Source organism: Phocoena sinus, chromosome 10 (assembly GCF_008692025.1).
Source record: "Phocoena sinus isolate mPhoSin1 chromosome 10, mPhoSin1.pri, whole genome shotgun sequence".
NCBI classification, from domain to species: Eukaryota; Metazoa; Chordata; class Mammalia; order Artiodactyla; family Phocoenidae; genus Phocoena; species Phocoena sinus.
In genome coordinates this window covers 65,379,483-65,403,056 of record NC_045772.1, presented here as the reverse complement: position 1 = coordinate 65,403,056, position 23,574 = coordinate 65,379,483, and the positions used below count along the sequence as shown (strand labels likewise).

Genomic DNA, 23,574 nt, shown 5'->3' with positions numbered 1-23,574 from the left:
CATCGGCAGGCAGATTCTTAACCACTGCACCACCAGAGAAGTCCTAAAGCTTAATTTTTAAAAAAGAAAAAAAAAAAAAAAGGAAAGGGAAGTCTTTGATATTGTCCTCCCATACCCAGTGGATTGTGTAACATATCCTCCCTCGGAGATCTCTGCTCTAGAGAACAGAGAAACAGGATTTGGACCCAGAGTGTTTAGCAAGTTTAGGTGACCCATTCAAGTTTATAATTGGTGAGTTGCAAAGCAGGGACTAGAGGCCAAGTCTCCTTCCTTGAAATCCAGGTCTTGCTCTTTCCACCACCCTGTGCCTCCTCTTCCCTCTGCTTTGTGGAGAAATGGAAGCACTTTGTGTGGGGGTGGGGGTGGGGGTGGGGGGGTGGGCAGGGAGAATCTCTTGAAGGCTGGGAAGCTAAATTATTTGATCTGATTGGCTTATTTAAGCAGAGTCTGAGGCAAGATACAGGTGGAATTGACTGTGGTGTGTGTCTGGAACCACAGCTGCCAATAGTCTGATGCCACAGGTCCCCAGCCAGATTAAACCAGAGAGGGAAACAGGACAGGCTCTCCCAACAGTGGCTACCAGGGTTGGGAGAAAGGGTGTGGTGGCCACTTGTGGGTAACTAGAAGTAGGAGAATAGACTTTAAATTCTTAACTTGGGCACCACCAAGGACCTTCCTTCCACCCACATTCTCGAGAAGAGGTGTCGCTCAGTTAGGGTTTCTGGAACCTGGGAAGAAGGGGTTGCCTGACCTCTGAGCGCCAGCTGCCAAGCCCAGAAAGAATGTGTTGAAGAGGCCTGAACCATCAGGGGTTTCCATCTCTTTACCCTTTAACCCTCCTTTTTCCCACCCATCTTCTCAGTCCAGACAAATCAGTTACTCCTCCCTAGATCCTTCTTTCCTGCCCTCCCTCTGCTCCCCAGTTTACTTCACATATCTCACATGCCTCTGTACCTTATTCATCACCAGGTTCCTCATCTGTCAAGAAATGGGGAGTTTGAAGGCCATCAGAGGCTGATGATCAGTGAGTCTATGACTTGGACCTGCCCAGAAAGGAGAATAGTATCTCAGTTGCCAACACTCCCCCACATTCTCCCTGCCTTTCCTTCCAGTGAAACCCAAAATAGGGGTGAGGATGAGTTGAGAGAGAACATTTAGGCAAGTAGTCCAGGTGCCCAGGCATGAAAACGCCAGCTGTACACTCCTCACAGTGTTGGGATGGAGTTCCCAAGCAGGATGCTAGACCCAGTACAATGAATTATAGCAACTGAGTCTTTGTTCTGTGTCCTTGAAGTAATCTTGGTATCCCAGTTCCCTGTCCTCTTCTCTTCCCAAGAACCTTATGCTTGATCTTGACAGGAATTAGAAGTGAATTCCAAAGGCAAATACCAAAATCTCCACCGTAACTTCCTAGAGATGATCAAAGTAATTCAACCACTTCCGCCATGTCGGGAGCTGGAACTCTAGAGAAACACATGTCTCTACATTACTTCACTCTCCCATCTTCTCTCCCATTCCATGAGGCTTAGACTGTGGACTGATACCATATACCCTGTCAGTTGTGACAATGCAATCTAGCCTGATAGAGAGGCTAATCTTGTGCCTACAGCTGGTTTACTTCCTTGTCAAACCCCTGAATGTGAGGAGATACAATTCCTGCTTTGTGATTAATAATAGTCTCCCCTCTAATCACTTGTTATCTTACTGCCTTATACTATACATTTTCATTTGATCTGCAGCAATTAAGGATTTATTGCCATGTTTCTTTCTCCCAAATAGCATACACCCTTTAAGTAGAGGGCACTTGAGGACGAGTGGTGCTGGAACCAGAACAATTGACAAAGAATTGTATGTGTCAAGGTTGCATTACCTCTGTCTCAACCTCAGTCTAAAAAAGATGTTTCGTTTCTAATAGCACAATGGATTAGATACCTTGAATGACCCTTTCAGTTGAAATAAAAATTTTAAAGACAACCATTTAAATTAAACAACATTTAATCTTAAATGTATCACCAAGCTAGCACAAAAGAAAGAAATCTACAGAACTCAAAATGAAGTGAAAATAGGAACACAGGTTGGAAAACAAGGACCAAAGCTGGTCTTCACCCTGAGAGAGTCTTGGGAACCTTGAGATTTTACTTTGATGGTTTCACAGGTCAAGGGACAAGAGGTTTGGCCAAGGGATTATCCTGCATAAATTTGGGCTCTCAAAGGATATACCCCAGAACTCTCTGTGTAAAGAGAATGAGAAATAAACCTCCATATAGAAAGGAGCAGCAAGGAATTTGGTCTGTGTCATTCTGGATGGTAGGAAAAATAATAAATATTCCCTCAGAATTCACAACCACAAGCCAGTGCTCAGCTGGGTTTGCACTCCAAATTCATGTGCTATGTGATCAAAAAAAAAAAAAAAAAAAAAAAAAAAAACCCAAAAAGCAAAAACCAAAAACTCAAACAAAAAACTTAAAGTTATCCTAGGTTGGTACTATTCAGGTAACTTGCTGAATCAATTGTAATCCTCTCTGTAGGAACTCAACCACATCCTAGTACTCAAAGGCTTGCCACAGGTGAAACCTCAGGGAAAATTACAGCTTATGGGCCAAGTCACAAAACACACATGGAAATAAAGCACGTTGAGTGAAAATCAGCAGAAATAGACCCACAAAGGCATTAGATATTTAAAGTTTTAGGCACAGAATATAAGGTTTTTGTTTGTTTGTTTTAAAGAAACAAAAGAGAAACTCAAAAAAGTGAGCAGGAAATAAGAGACTATAAATAACTAATTGGACTTGGAAAATAAGCAAAAAAAATTTCTGGATAAAAAATAATAGGTGTTGAATCTTAAAACTCAGTGGATAGATTTCATAGTTGATTAGATATGGCTGAAGAAAAAATTAGTAACCCGGAAGCTAGAGCTGAAAAAATGACCTAGAATGTAATCCACAAAGACAAGATATGGAAAATATGAAAGAGTAAAAGACATAAAGGAGAGAGAAAATCGAACTGTGCCAAATTAGAGCTCTGGAATGAAACTGAAGGATAGGAAAGAGGTAATATTCAAAGACAATGGCTGAGATGTTTCCAGAACTGTAGAGAACTTCTGGAAGCTCAGTGAATGCCAAGAAGATAAATAAGAAAAAATTCACGTGTAGGAACACCATAGGAAACTAAACATCAAAGAAGAAAGAAAAGATTGTGAACATTGGCAAGGAGAATGATCACCGACAAAGGAATGGTGATTAGACTTATGGCTGACTTCTCAACAGCAAAAATGCGGATCAGAAGACAGGGATATAGCAGTATCTTCAAGGTGCTGAAAGACAATTACTATGGACATAGAATCCTATATCAATGCAACTATCTTTCAATAATGAAAGAAAGCAAAAATATTTTCCAGTAAAAATTGAGAGCATTTATAACCAACAGACCCTCACTTAAAGGAAATTCTCAAGGATTTATTTCAAGCAGAGGTAAATGATCTTAGAATGACCATCTGCAATACAAGAAGGAATGATGAGTAAAGAGATTGGTGAATACCTAGGTAAATCCCAACAAACAGTAACTGTTTAAAATAGTAATTATAACGTCTTATTTATGCGTAGTGGGGGAAGGCTAGTACTAAAAGAATCGATGATAAAAGCAGGTAGGTTGGGTAGGGATGATTAAGTTTAATGTGTTTTCAAGATCTTTGTATTGTTCAAGGGGGAGACACAGAAATTGATTCATTGCACACTTTATTAAAGTAAGAATGAATATAAAGAAATAGCTAGGCTAATCATTAAAAAAATGATACTAAGTGGATAACTTCAAGTGAAGGGGAACAAAAGAAGTCAAGAAAAGTATAAAGAAATGAATATAAAAATCAAGATAAAGCATTTAGGAAGATTACTGGACTGAATGTCAATATTATGACATAGAAAAAAATATATATATATGTGTCATTTTGGGCATGTTACTTAACTTCTTGTCTCATATGTAAAATGGGATAGTAGTAGTATTGTTGGGAAATTATGTGAGGTAGTATATGTAATGTAGAGCACTTAGAATGGTATATGGGTCAACCAAAGACTATATATGTGCTTGCTTTCTTCATGGTATTTTATTGTGTATATGCAATATAATTAATTTAGCTAGTTTCCCATTGATCAATGTATAGCATTTTCAATTCCTCTGCTATTCCAGTGTTGTTGTCAATATCCTTACCTATCCATAAAAAAAAGATAAAGCACTTAGTAAGATGGTAGCAATAAATCAAAATATGTCAATAATCCCGGAGTTGTAATTAAATAAATGTTCCAGTGAAGGATGAAGCTAGATCAGATTTTTAGAATTCCAGATATAAGCTGTTAAGAGTCAATTAATCAGGAAGCTAAAATAATTCTAAATTTGTGTGTGTTAATAACATAGCCCCAAAAATATAGAACAAGAAGACAAGATGATAAGAAAATGATAAGCCCACTATCAGAGTGGGAAATTTTTACTACCTCTGTCAGGAATTGATAGATTAAGGAAACAAAAAATCAGTGAGGATGGAGAAGTTGGTTTGCAAGCTTGATCTAATATGCATTGAAGGAACATTGCACACACAGTTAGAGAATAAATATTCTTTTCAAACGTTTCAAGGAATGTTTATGGAAAATGGACACATAGTATGCCATAAATCCAGCCCCAACCATTTTAAAGGATGACTTTCAAACAGATTGTATTCTTGGACCATAATTCAATTAAAATAGAATTAATATCAAGTAGGATAGGCTAGATTATGGTGTGGTAACAGCATCAAAACTTGTGTAGCTTGACACAAGTTTATTTTTTGCTCAAGGTGTTGAGAGCCCTCCAGAGCAGCTGCCCACTATGTGTGAACTCTGTGTTCCAGACTGCTCTGACCTAGTGGCACCTGTATCTCAACATGTATTTCTCCAATCCCTGCAGAAAGGGAAAGAGCATGGAAAATTGCATGCTGCTTTCTTAAATGCTTCCACTCACATTTCATTGAGCAAAGCAAGTCCCTTGGCTATGATGAACTCCCAGGGGTCTATGAAGTGTAATCTTCTCATAGGTCCAGGAGGGTAGGAAAACTGTAAATACTGACAACTAACATTTTAAAAACACACTTCTGAAGAATAAATTATAATGCAAAAGAGAAATTACTAAGAATTTAATTATAACCATACTATGTATCCAAACTTATGGAAGTAGCTAAAATAGTACTTAAAGGAAAATATATAATACTAACATTTACTTAGGATTTACTGTGTGGCAGGCATTGGTTTATGAGCTCCACATATTTTACTCATTTAATTCTCATAACAATCCTTGAGGCAGGCATAAACGGGGAAATTGAAGCACGGAAAAGTGAATGAAGCCACACAGCTAGCAAGTGGCAGAGCCAGGATTTGGACTCAGCCAGTGTGGCTTCCAAGTCCATATGTTATAGTTGCAAATGCTTACATTAGAAAAATTTCAAAGCTTAGAATTAATGTGCTAAGAATTTTGTTTAAGAAGTTAGGGAGGAACAAAAGCAAAATGGCCCCAGAAAAGTGTAAGAAAAAAAAAAATGAACAGGGTCCAAATTAAGTTGAAAAAGATACATTATAGGGAAAATAAATCAACAAGTTAAAAGTTGGTTCTTTGAAACAGTATAGACAAACCTATAGCAAGATTAATCAAGACAAAAAGAAAGAAGTTGAAAAGAAACAATATTAGCAGTTGAAAAGGGGATCTAACTGGAGATGCTGTGGAAATTAAATAGTTGAGAAAATATTAAAAACAAATTTATGCCAATAAATTTGAAGTTTTCAAGGAAGTGGATAAATTCCTAGCAAAACAATACAATTTGCTAAAACTGACTAAAGAAGAAATAGAAACCTGAATAGTTGTATAAGCATTAGAGAAAAAGAATTGAACTGGCAGTTAAAACTGTTCCCTCAAAGAAAACACCAGGCCACACAACTTAATTACAGGTAGTTGCTGTGGCCTGGGTTCCTCCAGAAAGCAAAGCCAGAGTCAAGGATTTGGGTGTAGATGGTTTATTTTGGAAAGTGAAATATTTTATTTTGGAAATGGAGGACCAGGAAAAATGAAACAGGGAAGGAGGAACAGCCAACACAAAGGAGTCACTACTATGGGCAACTAAGGCTCAATCTTGCTGCATGGAATGTACCTTAGAATTGTTTGCCTAAGGGATGGAAGGGGAAAGCCACCAGTTTCCATCCTCCATTGGTCAAGGGTTGCCCCGTAGGTTATTAACTTTCTTAAACTTCCAGATTTGCAAACCCTCAAGTGCTAGGGATTTTTCCAGGCTCCCCTCAACATCCACAGTGGAGAAGCCATAGGACAGAAAGTGAGAGATTGGTGGGGTAGCTGAGGCAAGATTCTGTCACGTTACACCTGTACCAACCTGGTTATCGCTGCCATAGCTGGAGGGCAAAAAGGATGTGAGGTGGGCACAAGAGGTGGTACATGTAGGAAGTTCTAGAAAACATTCAAGAAAAGACATTCCTTAACTCATTTTATGAGACTAGTATAACTTTGATTCTAAAACCAGACAATAACAGTATAAGGAAAATTACAAGCTAATCTCACCCATAAACACAGACAGAAAACTCTTAGACAAAATGTTAGCAAACCAAATCCAGCAATGTGTGAAACACTAACAGATTAAAGAGGGGAAAGAGCCACGTGACTATCTAAACAGATGCCCCCCCAAATGTGTTCAATAAAATGTAACATTCATTCTTGATTTTTAAAAAAAAATTTGCAAGCTTGGTAGAGATGGGAACTTCCTTAACCTGATAAAACATTTGTAAAACAGTATACTTAATAATGACACTTTGAAATATTTCTGTTAAGATCTAGAACAAGGTGAGAATGCCCATTATTACTGGTTCTATTCAACATCATACTGGAAGTCTGAGACAGTTGATATAAGTCAAGAAGTAGAAATGAAGTCAAGAAATAAAAGTGAAAGCTATGAGGGTTAGAAAGGAAAAAACTAAACCGTCATTATTTGTAGTTGATGTGATTATCTGTTTGGAAAACCCGAGATCATTTACAAACGAATTCTAGAATTAATAACAATTTAGGACAATTGCTGGATAGAAATATGTAAAAGCAATTGCATTTCTATATACCATGAACTATCTGATGGAAAAGTTAAAAGAGTGAAAAGAAGCACCTTACAATAATAGCAAAAATATAAAGTTCCTAGGAATAAAATCTAACAAAAGGCGTTCAAGTTCTTCAAGGAGAAAAATATAAATCTCTATAGAAATATATTAGAGAAGATCAAATAAATGAAGAAATACAGCATGTTCTTGGCTAAGGCAACTCAATATAATAAAGCTGTCGATTATTTACAAATGCAATAATGAATTCAATGCAATTCCAATAAAAACCCCAACAGAGCTTTTCTTGGAACTGGGTAAGCTAGTTCTAAAGTTTATTTGGAAAATCAAGAGCCAAATGCAGGGCAAATTGTCCTGATAAAAAAAAGAACAAGGTGGGATACTCACTCTACCCAACATCATCATAATACAAAACTCTAATAATGAATACTGTGGGTTATCAGTGCAGAGAAAGACAACTAGATCAGTGACTCAGAATTGAGACACACGTGTATGGAGACCTATTTGTAACTGAATGAGTATGGCATATTAGTGGGGGAAAGGATGGACTATTGAATAGGCTGGAACAAATGGTTATCCTTTTAGAAAAAGATTAAATTGGATCTCTACCTCAAACAGTACACTCAAACCCATTACAAGTTGATTCAAGCCTTAAATGGGAAAATGCAGACCTAGAAAACTCTTAGTAGGTAATATAGAAGACTACTAATAGGACTTTCACGTTAAAAATGGATTTCTTTTATACTTTGGGTAATAATCCAATACTCCCTCATTTACTGTGTTGTTAAAATTATTCCAGCTTTGGCCATGGGGAGCTCTGAAGGCTGCTGTGTCCCTTTAACATACCCCCATCATTCTGGGGGGTTTTGAGTACTTCCTTACCTTCTGGAACTATAAGATGCTCCAGGCTCATCCTGTATATTTCCTGCCCAGTTCTAGAATAAGCCATTTCTCTAAAAATCCCTGGTTCTTTTTATTGGAGAATGGTATTAGAAATTAAAATCTTGGCACTGGGTCTGCTCATAGCTATTGGGGTACTGTAGACCCTCTCAGCAGACAGAGTTAGGAAATATATGTATGTATACTATACATGTGTATACATACATCTATAATTATTTCTGTATCTCTATTAAGCTAAACATGGGTTCATATTAATGTCTCCAACTCTCATCAAGAGCTACATGGTTGATTCCAGCCTTGTCCCCTTACTTATCTGTAACCTCTCCAATAGTGAGAAACTAAGCTTCTACTATTCATGTTCCATAAATAAATATCCATGATAAATAAATAAATATTAATTAGCGATTGAATAAGTAAATAGAGGAGGATAGACCACTTTCCATACAGAAGAATTCTAAATACTTTATAGATACTCCCCCTTTAAGAAAATGAAGCATAACTCCCTACTTATTAAGTGTGGTATGTACATTATGACTTCCTTCTAAAGAATACAGTATGGAAAGGGGTAGGGAATGTAACTTTACAGTGGAGAAACCTGAAAAACACTACCTCAGGCAGGGGATCAAGGTTAATGTAATCAATGATAAGTCATATTAATAGCATATACCCTTCATATGATATGATGAAAATGGCACTTTACCTCTGCAGTCTTCTTTCTGAAAATCCATAATCCTGTCTAACAGTTCTTTTAGACAAAGAAATCCCAATTGAAGGACATTCTACAAAATACTTGACCAGTCCTCAAAATGGTCAAGATCCTCAAAAACAAGGAAAGTTTGAGAAATTGTCATAGTTTAGAGGAGCCTAAGGAGACATGAGGACTAAATGTGATGTAGTATCCTGGATGGGATCCTGGAACAGAAAAACTAAGAAAATCTGAATGAAATATGGACTTTACACTATTTACAATAGCCAAGACATGGAAACAACCTAGATGGATGGATAAAGAAGATGTAGTACATGTATACAATGGAATATTACTCAACCATTAAAACGAATGAAATAATGCCATTTGCAGCAACATGGATGGACCCAGAAATTATTATACTAAGCAAAGTAAGTCAGAAAGAGAGTGATGAATGCCATATGTTATCACTTATATGTGGAATCTAAAATACGACACAAATGAACATATCTACAAAAAAGAAACAGACTCACAGACATAAAGAACAGACATGTGGTTGCCAAAGGGGAAGGGGGGATGGGGAGGGAAGGAAGGGGAGTTTGGGATTAGCATAGGCAAACTATTATACATAGGATGGATAAACAACAATGTCCTACTGTATAGCACAGGGAACTATATTCGATATCCTGTGACAAACCATAATGGAAAAGAATATTTATGTATAACTGAATCACTTTGCTGCACAGAAGAAATTAATACAACCTTGTAAATCAACTATACTTCAATAAAATTTTTTTAAAATGGACTTTAGATAACCATGCTGTATCAATATTTGCTCATTAGCTGTGATAAATTCACTGTAGTAATAAAGTAAAACGTTAACATTAGAGGAAACTGGGTGTGGGGTACCTGAGAACTATCTGTAAGACTCTCGCAACTTTTCTACAAATCTAAAGCTATTCTAAAATTAAAAGTTCATTGAATGTTTAAAAGGAGGATTCCTTAAACAAAAAAGAAAATGGGCAAACTTAAAGAAAAAGACTCTACTCAATACTCTGTAATGACCTAGGTGGGAAAAGAATCTAAAAAAGAGTGGGTCTGGGGCTTCCCTGGTGGTGCAGTGGTTGGGGGTCTGCCTGCCGATGCAGGGGACACGGGTTCGTGCCCCGGTCTGGGAAGATCCCACATGCCGTGGAGCGGCTGGGCCCGTGAGCCATGGCCGCTGAGCCTGCGCGTCCAGAGCCTCAGAGCCTGTGCTCCGCAATGGGAGAGGCCACAACAGTGAGAGGCCCGCGTACCGCAAAAAAAATAATAATGATAAAAAATTTAAAAATAAATAAATAAAAAAAGGAGTGGATCTATGTATATGTATAACTGATTTACTTTGCTGTACAGCAGAAACTAACACAACATTGTAAATCAACTATAAAATTTTTATTTTTAAAATTTTCCAATAAATTAAAAAAATTTTTTTAATTTAATTTTATTTATTTTTTTATACAGCAGGTTCTTACTAGTCATCAATTTTATCCACATCAGTGTATACTTGTCAATCACAATCTCCCAATTCATCACACCACCCCCCCACCCCCGCACTGCTTTCTCCCCTTGGTGTCCACACGTTTGTTCTCTTCGTGTCTCAATTTCTGCCCTGCAAACCAGTTCACCTGTACCATTTCTCTAGGTTCCACATATATGCGTTAATATACGATATTTGTTTTTCTCTTTCTGACTTACTTCACTCTGTATGACAGTCTCTAGATCCATCCACATCTCAACAAATGACCCAATTTTGTTCCTTTTTATGGCTAAGTAACTTTTTTAATTTTTTAAAAAACTAAATAAAACGACTAACAAATCTGACTGTATTTGAATGGAGAACTTCAATTTACAAAAAGATACCACCAAACGAATAAAAAGACAAGCCAAAGAGGGGAACAAGATATTTGCCACATAGATAACCAATGAAGGATCTGTATCAAGGATATATAAAGAACAACTTTGAGTCCATAAGAAAAATACAAATTATCACATAAAAAGATGAGCAGAAGACATGAACAGGCATTTCATGGTAGAGGAAACACAGATGTTCCATAAACATATTGGGTGGGGGGCCGGGAAGGAGTCCAACTTCATTATTAATCAGGGAAATGCAAATTAAAACCACAATAAAATACCACTTCACACCTCCCAGATTAAAAAGTCAGTCAATTCCAGTTTCAGCAAAGGCGTGGGGCAATCAGAACTCCAATCCACTGCTGAAGGCAGGGTAAATTGGAACCGCAATAGAGAACACAGAAAGCTTATGACTACCTAGTGAGGTTTAATGTGCTCAGACTTTACAACCAACAAATCCACTCCTAGATAGGAGCTCTAGAGAAACGCGTGTCCATGTGCACCAGGAGATAGGCACAAAATGTTCAAGATATTTGAAATTATTCAAATATACCTCAAAATTATTTACAACAGCCCCAAAATAATAATAACCTGGAGGAAAAACAGATATCCATCAATGGCATAATGAATACATAAATAGTGGTATGTTAAGCAAAATGAAATACCACATGGCAGTGAAAAATGAAGGCACTAAAACAACACATGTCCACATGGGTAAATCTCCAAAATACATTGAGTAAAAGAGGCAAGCGAGAGAAGAATACATACAGAAGAGTTTCATTTATTTAATGTCCCAAATATGCAAAATTAGATGATCTAATATCCAGGGATACATACACAGGTGGCAAAACTATAAAGACAAGGAAATGATTAACACAAAGTTTAGGATAATGGTGAAGTATGGGGGGAGGAGCATACGGGGGCTTTTGATATACCGATATTGTTCTCTTTCTTAATCTAGGTATATGAGTATTCATTGTAATATTAGTATTAGTGTTTAACTGTGTGTGTAATAGTACTTTCTTTTGTGTATTGTATGTGTGCCCATTAGTCAATAATAACTAACTAGCTCAATGAAAGATGTGCTGATGAGAAGCTATGTGGACATTTTTTTCCCTTCCTTCCTTCCTTCCTTTCTTTCTTTCTGTGGACATATTTCTTTTAAATTTCTTTTCTTTTCTTTTCTTTTTTAAATTAATTTATTTATTTTTGGCTGCGTTGGGTCTTTGTTGCTGTGCTCAGGCTTTCTCTAGTTGCAGCGAGCGGGGGCTACTCTTGGTTGCTGTGCGCGGGCTTCTCATTGCGGTGGCTTCTCTTGTTGCGGAGCACCGGCTCGAGGTGCATGGGCTTCAGTAGTTGTGGCTCGCGGGCTCTAGAGCGCAGGCTCAGTAGTTGTGGTGCACGGGCTTAGTTGCTCCGCGGCATGTGGGATCTTCCCGGCCAGGGCTCGAACCTGTGTGCCCTGCACTGGCAGGCTCTTCTTTTCCACTGCACCCCCAAGGAAGCCCGGTGGACATATCTCTGACGGTTAAGTGTGAGCTGGGAACATTTAGTAGGTAGAATCCCTTTTCCACTTCTCACTAAGGCTGACTCTACTATGCAGTCCACCCAATTTCTCATTTTCAATTTGTGTTTAAAAGTCTTTTCATTTTCGGGCTTCCCTGGTGGCGCAGTGGTTGACAGTCCGCCTGCTGATGCAGGGGACACGGGTTCGAGCCCTGGTCCGGGAAGATTCCACATGTCGCGGAGCGGCTGGGCCCGTGAGCCATGGTGGCTGAGCCTGCGCGTCTGGAGCCTGTGCTGCGCAACGGGAGAGGCCACAACAGTGAGAGGCCCGAGTACCGCAAAAATATATATATAATTAAAAAAATAAATAAATCAATAAAAAGTCTTTTCATTTTCTGTCGGGTCATTCCAGGTAATTGTCATTGTGGTCTTCTTCCTGAGTACCCTCTGGACCTTCCCTGTCGTTTCTGAGCACAAGCTTCCTCCTGACGTGGCACAGTCAGATCCACTCGATTCCATTCCCATTGGGACTGGATTTGCTAACACCTGGACCTCTGTCCAAGTTCCCCGGCCTCCGGCTCTACTTCCCAAATCCATCCTGTTATCCGAGCTGAGGTTCTCCAGGCCAACACCTCATCGCCTTCTTGGGGGGAAACTTGCCCACTCACAGCATTCCAGTCTTCCTCTCATTGTTCTGCTGTTTGCGTTCTTTCCATCTCAAGACAAGAAAAATATTCTGCTTAAGGGTCTGTATCCAGACCTGGGATAAAAAGATTCCTTTTTCCCACCTTACCTTCAGATCCAACAAGTTAACGATCAATGTTTTGTCTCCATGTTTTGTCGGTATAGGGTAGTGATTAAGTATTGTAGTTCCGGACTCAAGCTGATTTAAGTTTAAATCTCAGTCCTGCCCTTTAACAACCGCATGACCTTGAGCTAGTTATTTAACCACTTGAATCCCCACCTTCTTCATTTATATAATTGGGATCTTTTTTTTTTTTATTCCAGGTACTTTTGTTGTAAACGTCTTTGCCATAGACACCTTTACCACAAGCATTTTGACCGTAAACATTTTCATAGCATAACTAATTGGCTGTAAGGCAATTTAAAAGATAAAATAACTGGTTGGCAGTTTGGTTTGACAGTTTGGTTTCAACTCCTTGGCATTGACATAGTACTCTCATTTTTATATTACATAGACCTTAGCTTTCATAATGGTCTATACAGTGACGAGTAGATGTGGCAGTCTTAAAGTAGTGGATGATAACAACTGTGGACGTATATCGACTTGATGGTAAATACAGTGATCAAAGTTACTGAAAGTGTGAAATAAGAGAGTGTAAAGCTAGGTTGCACACTATACTAGAAAAAGATAACATATCACTTTGCAAATTCTTCAATGATTTGAAGGCACAGAGTTGAACCCACACTTCACATAGAACTTTGGAACGTCTATCAACGGACATGTAACCATATGCCAAGAACAGCCAGCAGTATAGAGGCTCTCACAAGGCAACATAAAGCTCAGTTACACATACGTAACCTAGGATTTGGAAATTGATACATCCCTTAATGAATAAAGAAACTTTATGGAAAAAGAAGAAGCGCAATGCTGAACAAGGAGACAAATCAACAAGCAAAAAAAAAATGCATAAAATACTATAAACAAATGACTTGGAAGCCATGTGCTTTGGTACAACCCACGAAATAAAATCAGTTATTTGTGCAGTAGTGCCATGATTATGCACACATTTTAAATCTATTCAAATATTTTGTATTTCATGACAGTCTTTTGAATTTTGCTATTCATTTTCCATGTTTCATTATGTCCTTTTTAATGTCTCTCTTTTTTGTTGTTGTTATTTTACTTTTTATGGCAAAATTGCCTTATGGTCAATTAGTTATGCAGCGAAAGCATTGGTGGTGAAAAGCCTTGTGGCAAAGATACTTGCTGTGAAAATACCGGGCACGCTAATTTTTCCTACTCCACTGAGGTACATGAGCATTAAATTAAATAAAGCACTAAGCAAGTTGTCTGAGGTGTAGCGAGCACTCAATAAATGTCAGATATTATTCCTTTGTTTTTTTTGTCTTAATATTATTGATTTGCTTAGGAAGCTGAGTTCTTCCACGTGGTGAACTTATTTCTCGTTAACTTTCCTAGACTCTGAAATAGTCTTTTCTCCAACTTACCTACCCTCCTACTGTCACTTCCCCTGCTTTGGCATCAAAATGAGACTCCAGGAAGTTAAACTAAAATCTCCCCAGGCAGATGGGAAGCCTGTCCATGTCCTTATAAGTTCTTCAGCCGCCAGAACAATCTATACGATTTCTCAGTAATTCCGTACAGTACCACATTCTTCTCCTTGTCTTGAGTGTCTTCCTGATATCTGATTTCAATTCCTCTTACTGGGCTTATGCTCATTCGTTCTTCAATGAGGATAGGGAATAACTGGCTTTTATCTTTAACTCTATGATAATAGCTGAAAACTCTCCAACCCCCTTCTTATCCACACAGAAGAATCTTAATTGGCTTGTCCCTCCTTTCTCTCTTTCTGTCTTTCACACTCATTCCAAAACTTTTTAGGCTATAATATCAATAAAAAAGCCAACATTCAAGAAGCATCGACATTAAAACATTTAAAACTTACAGAAGCAATAATTTACATAAATAACCTTTCATAAACTTTTAAAATAATCCTTGACAACTGAGGCACGTTTTATCATTCAAACAAAACTCAAAAGGAGAAAAGAAAATACTCTCCAATCTGCTAGCTGAAGTCTGCAACTCTACATCAGAGCTTTATTCTGTCAGAATAAATCCCTGTTAGAAAGCAGATTCCTCCAAAAAGATGCAAACATTCTGAGAGAGATAATGCCTTAGACCTGGGTTTTGCAACCTATAATCCGCAGCATACGAGTTCTACGGGATGTTAACAGATATGTTTATACCAGAAAAAAAAAAGTTCCGTGATCAAATAAGGTTGGAAAATGCTGGGTAAATAGCTCACTGTAGATGACAAGGTTGTGAATGATCTGGCCCCTTCCTGCCTCTCAGATCTCACCTGGTACCACTCTTCTTCTCTCTGGTCTAGGGCACCTGTCTTCCATCTTTCAGACCCAAACATGCAAAAGCTCACTCCAGCCTCAGTACCTTTGCATTTGCTAGTCCCTCTGCCAGGGATGCTCTTCCCAGCTTTCCACATAGCTGGCTGCTTCTGACTACTCATTCAGACCTTGGTTCAAATGTCACATTTGACCATGCCGTTAACATTCTTCATAACGATCTTTAACACTATCTGAAATTACTAGTGTTACTTGTGTATTATCTGCTCCACCAATTAAAATGAGAAACCATATCTATCCTATTCATAACTATAGCTCTGGTGCCTAGAAAAACATGTGGCACACTGTGGAAACTCTAAATATTTGAATGAATGAAGGAACCAACATTAATAGGTTTTTTCAACACAAGACTTCTCAGGGCCTTTCATGCATGAATCTGTATTGGAACTCTTCAAGCAGGAGATGTAGTGTTCAGGCTTTTCCAAACCGAAGTGTTCCCTGGAGCACTGAGTGGAAAATTTTTTTATTGCTTATACTTTTGGAGATACTGCTTTAGGTTTGCTTGTTTTTTTTTTAAGAGATTGCAAGTTCTAGAAGGAGGAAATATTTTTTGGGGGGGCTGCGTTGGGTCTTCGTTGCCACGTGGGCTTTCTTTAGTTGCGGCGAGAGGGGGCTACTCTTCATTGAGGTGCATGGGCTCATTGCAGTGGCTTCTCTTGTTGTGGAGCACGGGCTCTAGGCGCGCGGGCTTCAGTAGTTGTGGCTCGCGGGCTCTAGGGCGCAGGCTCAGTAATTGTGGTGCACGGGCTTAGCTGCTCCGCGGCATGTGGGATTTTCCCGGACCAGGGCTTGAACCCGTGTCCCCTGCATTGGCAGGCGGATTCTTAACCACTGCGCCACCAGGGAAGCCCTGCTTTAGGTTTTATGAATGACTTTATACCTAAATGAATTTTAGATTGTCTGAAAGCTAGTTTAGAGGATTGCAGAGTCAAGATGATCCATGAAGGTATAAATAGAGAAAAGATGTATAGATAATGGGAGTGGGGATGAAAAAGGTATCTGAAGTAGTAGATGGAGACCTTTGCCCAAGGTTGACCCCCAACATCTAGATCATTTGATCTCTCTTAGGATATGTCTTTGAATTAAGAACTTGCTCAGCCCAGTTGTACCTAGCGCTGGCCTCACTTGCTTCTACTGAAGCTTTATTTATAAACAGAAAGGTTGGGCTTCCCTGGTGACACAGTGGTTGGGAGTCCGCCTGCCGATGCAGGGGACACGGGTTCGTGCCCTGGTCCGGGAAGATCCCACATGCCGCGGAGCGACTGGGCCCGTGAGCCATGGCCGCTGAGCCTGCGCGTCCGGAGCCTGTGCTCCGCAACGAGAGAGGCCACAACAGTGAGAAGCCCGCGTACTGCAAAAAAAAAACCCAACAAAACAAAACAGAAAGATTGTCAACCTGAATAAAAACAAAGTTACACACATACACACACACACACACAAACACAACTTCAATAAATGTTCCAAATTATATCCTATCAGGTAAATTAGAATGTAACTAGCAAGGATGTTATTTTGCAACTAACAAGGATCCTTGTGTCTAGACACTATGGCTGTTAATTATCTGAATGTCTCAGTCATTGCTTTCTTGCTGCATCCATGAAGGGCTGAGGTCAAGGCAGATGGGAAAGTACCAGAGAGATGGTTTTGTCCACATTCTATCTTCTGGAGAGAAAATATTGAAACATCCTTGAAAATGTCTTTCTGAACTTCTTGACTACTTTCATCTGGGTAGCAGACAGATGAACTGGGAGATGAGAAGGGCATGGCGGTGGGGAGGAGAAGAGGAAGCTATTATCTGGGGGATTAAAATAACATGGTTCATCGTCATCTTGGATGAACTGTAAATGGGTTTGATACTTTAATTTGCTTGGAAAATGGTTTTGTTAACCGCTTCTAAATTGACTTAATAGTTCAGAGAAGAGAAAATGATCTTTATGGAAATCAGGCCCCAGTTAAACTGTGTACTAGCTGCAGAAGTATTATTATTGAGCTTAAAATGCAGGCACCATGGGCTTCCCTGGTGGCGCAGTGGTTGAGAGTCCGCCTGCCGATGCAGGGGACACAGGTTCGTGCCCCGGTCCGGGAGGATCCCACATGCCGCGGAGCGGCTGGGCCAGTGAGCCATGGCCACTGAGCCTGCGCGTCCGGAGCCTGTGCTCCGCAGCGGGAGAGGCCACAACAGTGAGAGGCCCGCGTACAGCAAAAAAAAAAAAAAAAAAAAAAAAAAAAAAAAAAAAAAAATGCAGGCACCATAAAATTTTTTCTCTGGAAGGAGTTATAAGTAACCGTTAATGGAGACAACATTTGGAGAGAGGTTCCTCTACGAACTTAGGGTCTGAAACTTAGGTTGGGTGAGGGTTGCATAGAGTGAGATTTTTACCTTTTCTCTAATCTTTCTGCTCAGTTTCTGTGTTTACTATATCTGTGCATTACACTTATTAGTTTTTTTAAAGTGTCAATGCATGAAAAGAATGCATTTCCCTAATCGGGTTACCTCTCTCCATTTTGGTACCTGGGGCTGGGATAGGAAGAACAGGAAACTGGAAACATGTGAGAAGAATCAGAAAAGGCCAACTTAGAAGCCCTGCAGGAGGAGCTGGTGCCCTGACTCTGTCCTTTGTGGCCTGGCCTCTTGACCCCGGCCCTTTGAGAGAGGGAATGACACCTGGGCTTACAAAATTTAGGACGAATTTCTTGAATTGGTTCTTTTAACGTATAGACTATGCACTTTGCTGGGAAACAAAGGTATCAAACATTAATTCTTGACCCCTTGGTGTAGTAAATGAGTGCTGAGTCTGAAACTTCCAAATCAAGTTTGAGGAAGAAGGAGAAGTAAGAGAAAGGGGAAAAGTAGGAACCGGAACAGGAGGAAGAGGGGGAAATTTTTTTTAAAAAAATGAAGTGGTCCTAGTGTCCTCAATATCTTTATAGAGATGTAATCCTTCAGACTAGGTGACTTTTCAGGTGCTAGACATTATGTCCCTTATAGCCTCTACCTCTGCCTTCCTGCCTTCCTTCCTTCCTCCCTCCCTCTCTCTCTCCCTCTCTCCCTCTCTTCCTTCCTTCCTACCTGTCTTTTAATAAGTGTTTATTGAGCACCTACTAAGTGGGAGGCATTGGTGCAACAGAAGATACAAAGATGAGTAGGACATGGTTCCTATTCTCAAACTGTTCATTAATATTGAATACAATGAGATAAGAGGTTGAATGGAGGGCCAGTGATGTGCTAGGAGAGCAGTTAATTCTGAGTGAATTAACCAGGAAGACTTTACAGTGGTGGTAGCATTTGAACTAAGGACAGAAAGTGTGGCGAGCAGAATTTTAAGATGGATGGTATTACTCCTATGATTATATGGCAAAAGGAAAATTGTCCATATGTGCCTAATCTAATCACACGAACCCTTTAAAGCAAAGGATTTTATCTAGCTGGTGCCAGAAGAGTAATGCAGAGAGATCTGAAGCATGAGAAGGGCTCAACATGCCTTGGCTGCTTTGCAGATGGAGAAACCACAGGGGAAGGGATGAGGATGGATTAAAGAAGCTAAAAGAGACTCCTGGCTGACAGCCAGCCAGGACACCAGGACCTCAGTCCTTCAACCATGAGGTAATGAATTCTCCCAAAAGCCTGAATGAACCTGGAAGCAGATTCTTCCCCAGAGCCTCCAGATCTGAGTCCACCCTGGCCAACACTTTGATTTTGGCCTTGTGAGACTTTCAGTAGAGACCTCAGTGGAGCCTGTCTGGACTCCTGACCTATAGAACAGTGAGATCATAAATGGGTGTTGTTTTAAGCCATTACCTATGTGATACTCATTACACAGCAATAAAAATCTCAAAGAGAAGCATTTTCTATTCGGAGGGAAAAGCTCAGAGACTTAGGGGGAGAGCAAGTAGCTTGGAAATGTGGGGTGCCTGAGTGCACAGGCAGTAGCCTGGAAGTCTACAAAGCTGAGTGTGAGTCAGACCAGGAAAGTCATTGAATGTCATGCATGTCAAGGAGTTTGGGCTTTATCTTGAGCACCACATTCTACCTTCCCTTCCCTCCTACCAGCTCCATCATCTCCTGACCAACACGGAAATACTTCTCCTATTTGACTAGTGTCTGGGATGTCCATACAATTTTTTAATGCATCTGTCTTTCTTTTCTCTTCTTTCCTTTCCTGTTTAATATCCACCTGCATCATTTCTGCTCTTCACTCTGGCACTGTTTCCCTTCAGGTAGGAAGATGCCCAGGAGTCCTGCCTGATGATGGCCAGAAGAGGACATAGCTGTATGGCCATAGCCTTGACAATGTCCACCAGTGTCCACCACCAGGCCCTTTTGAAAGGACTGGCTGATGGTGAGAGGGAGTAGAATCTTCTCCAAATGGAAGGAACAGAGTGGATCAGAGCCTGGGTGTCTCATATAGGAAGTAATGGAAGAATTATGGGCAGGGAGACTCTGCAACTGACCCAAGGATCCTATTAGCCAGAGAATTGCTATCTGTTTAGGAAATGGAAGAGGTGAGATGTGTCCATCAGAGTCCCAGCTGGAAATATAATTTTCCCAGAAGAGACTTTGAAGAAAGGTCATTGACAGATGTGTGGGCAAGGTTAAGGGAACAAAAATGGAGTATAGGAGTGACAGGAAATCATTACCACCTCAACCTCAATGGTCCAAGGGAAAGAAAAAAGTAACCAGTGCCCAGTGAGAGCTGGAGCCATGGAGAATGGGCCGCCTGGATGAAACAGTAGTCATGGAGGCATGGAACTATTACCAAAGAATTAGTTTTGAAGCAAGGAGGAGCAGGGAGAAGTACCTAATCTCTCTCTCCTCCCTCTGACCCCCTGAAAGTGCCTCCCCTAGCTGGATCCTATCAGAAACCAGTCAGCAAGGGAGCCCAGGAAGATGTGGTCCAGAGCTGTCATCCTCCTGGGGCACAGAAGAGGGCAGAGAAAGGTGGGCAATGGATCTGGGAGAGGGGTGGAAATGAAGAACAGAAAATCATCAACACGTCAGGGAAGCAAGAGGCTCATTGGCCTTGCCACGATGCTGACTTTGCCGTGACCTGGGTCACGTATGGGCTCAATATGACTGCTTTTAAACCTGGGAACCTCGCTATGGCTATACTCTTGCTGGTGGGATCCAGAGGAGGGATGATCTGAAAGGGGAAAGACCCCATGACAGCCAAGCCCGCATGTTGGCCCTCCAGTTCCAGGACCCTCTATGAGTGCAGTCACCCCCCATATGAGGAGAGAGTTTGGGGGAGTGAACACAGGGGTATCATATGTCATTGTGGGAGCTTCTAGCCCAAGGACATTAGGGGTTTCCCAGAGATTGCAGCCTGAACTATTTAGGGTCTACATACTCAGAGTGGTGGGAAACCATGCTTAGAGCTGTGGGCTGGACTGACCATTTGTGCCAGGGCTATAAAGCTGTGTTTTGGAGGGAGAGGGGCAGCAAAGAGATGGCACAGGGGAAGGATGTGGTTAAGTCTTTCTTTAAGAGCACAGCTTGTTATCTTTTGGGTCAAGAAAATTATAGGGGATTGATAAATTTACTAGAACAGCAAGAATCACACTATTTTAATTTTTTCAGCTTTAAATAAGGACATTCTTCTCCTAAAATACCCTCCTTGGGCTTAGAATGATCCTAGGAAGGTTTCTGACCTTCCAGAGACTTTAAAATTAATTCTGATGAAGAGCCACAGTCAGTACTATTAGGACAGATGGAGCCCTTAAGTGACCCAAATCCCACCACACGCACTCCAGGCTGCCTTGTCCAGTTTGGACAAGCCCCTGCTCCCTCTCAGCATCTGGCTCAGAAAGGTTAAGCATTATCTCGCAATTCTAGCCTAATCCCACAGCTGAGCCAGCCCCCAACAAGCTTCAGGGGAAGCTTCTCCAGCCCTGTGGGACTTTAAGGACCAGGTCCACGATTGAAGCACCATATGAAGGGCCAGGGAAGGCGTGAGGCCCAAGAGAGGAGTCCAGTCCTTGGCTGAGTCCGGTCTCCCCTTTTTCCAGATGATCCTCCAGTGACCTGGCCCCCTGGCTCTGGGTCTGGACACCGGGCCCTCTCCCTCAACCTCAAGCAGCTGGTCAGGGCAGTTCTTCCCAGGAACATGGCCTATTTACTCTACCCCGTGGCCCAAATTCCCTCTTGAGCCCAGAGAAAGTCCCCACAGCAGAGGTCTGGATCCAAACTTGCACAATCAGGCCCTCTTCCCTGGGTCCCCAGACACAGAGGACAGGCCAAGATGGGGTTGGGAGGCCTGGGTCAGCGTGGCCAGTGGGGAGGGTGGAAACTGAGCCCAAGACCAAGCTGCCCCATGGTATTTGCCGCCTGCCTGAGACCACAAGCGAGACACATTTGGAGGCGTCACAGCCCCTGCCGTCCAGGCCCCCCATGGCTCCCCAGGGACTCCCAGAGCCCATGAGCTTGGCGTGAAGCCTTCAGCCAGACTTTGGACCCATTAAGTGCAGGCTGGAAAGATGGGTGGGGGGACTGGGGCTGGGCGGAGTTGGCAGCCACCATCAGACCCTCCCTGGTTTGATGTCCAAAGGCGAACTAAGGGCCAGATGTGACTTCGAGTTTATTAGCTTATAGTGAAGCAAGAGAAAACCACTGTAAGCAAGCGATCCAAAGTTGGGGATCTCTGGATACCATCAGTACCGCCAGCCTCACTCCGACCCCTGACTCCAGGCACCAAGGCCCCCAGGGCTGAGCACCAGGTGCAGGGGTGCTCTCCCTGTTAACAAGCCAGCTCTCAATTTCCTAGACTTGCTTTGTTAGGTTCCGGTCCCCACCACACATACACACACAACACCACACACACACACACAACACCGCACACACACACATACACACAGACACACAACACCACACACACACACAGAGACACACACACACACATACACACATGCACACACACACACACACAACACCGCACACACACACATACACACAGACACAACACCACACACACACACAATACCACACACACACATACACACACACAACACCACACACACATATACACATGCACACACATACACATACACACACAACACCGCACACACACACATACACACAGACACACACACACATACACACACACACACAACACCGCACACACACACAGAGACACACAACACCACACACACACACACACACCACACCATACAACACCACACACACACATACACACACACAACACCACACACACACACAACACCGCACACACACACATACACACAGACACACAACACCACACACACACACAATACCACACACACACACACACACATGCACACATATACACACACACACAACACCGCACACACACACACACACACACCACACCACACACACACCACACACACACATACACACACACAACACCACACACCACACACACATATACACATGCACACACATACACATACACACACAACACCGCACACACACACATACACACAGACACACAACACCACACACACACACACACACACACACACCCTAGCCCAATTACACACCATACCTGCCATGGCGGTACTCAGTAATGTGACCAATTACTCTCACTGCATGTGCCGGAGGGACCCACCCGTACACCCGCCGCTGAGATACTTTCTTCCAGAGCTGTTTGCCTCCTCTGAGTGGAGCTGACACCTGGGTGCTCTCCAGGAACTCCATGTCCCCTCCGCTCCCGACGACTCCTCTCTGCATCCCCACCACAGGAATCAGGGCCCAAGGCAAGTCAAGGGGGGCAGAAGGCACTTCCAAGATCCTACAGACAAACCTTGAGTCTGTCTCAGCCGAGCAAGTAGGCGACACAGGGGCCTGCACAGAATCCATGGAAAGATTTGGGTGTGTGCTGAGCTGCCTGAGACACATACCCTATGCCGTGGGCTGCTGCCCCCAGCCCTGTGTTCTTGCTACCTTGCTTCTAGGCCCAGAGTGCCATCCTTATCTAGATCTGTCCATCCAAGTCAGTCTTGACCAGCTGATGCCAGGTGGCTTGGTGATATCTGGGTATGCTTGGGGACGACCCAAGTGAGAAAATGTCCCCATTCCTGGGGTAGATGAGAGGGCCAAGGAGCTTGCTGGGGATCAGCACAGGTGGAAGCTTTGATCTCTCAGCTTAATCAGAAGAATATGTTATAGAGATGTATCCACCCACAAGGTTGCTCCCTTTTATCCCATCCTTGAGTACTGAAAACTCAGATGATTGGCCATAGGACATTGTTTAGGACTTGTATCATTTTGGGTCATTGACTGGTGTGAACATACATTTTTAATGGGGTTGCTTGGTCCCTAACACGGGTTAGTTTCTGAGAGCCCTCTTGTTACCA

General features: G+C 41.6%; 1 long non-coding RNA gene across 1 annotated transcript in view; it reads right to left on the bottom strand.

Moving 5' to 3' along the window:
* LOC116760242 overlaps positions 1 to 23,574 on the bottom strand; it is a 31,999-nt gene continuing 8,425 nt past the window's right edge. The window contains exons 2-3 of the long non-coding RNA XR_004351689.1: positions 955 to 1,043; positions 1 to 49 (exon numbers count right to left, since the gene is read on the bottom strand). This is a non-coding gene — a long non-coding RNA (uncharacterized LOC116760242). The remainder of the gene's footprint in view (positions 50 to 954; positions 1,044 to 23,574) is intronic.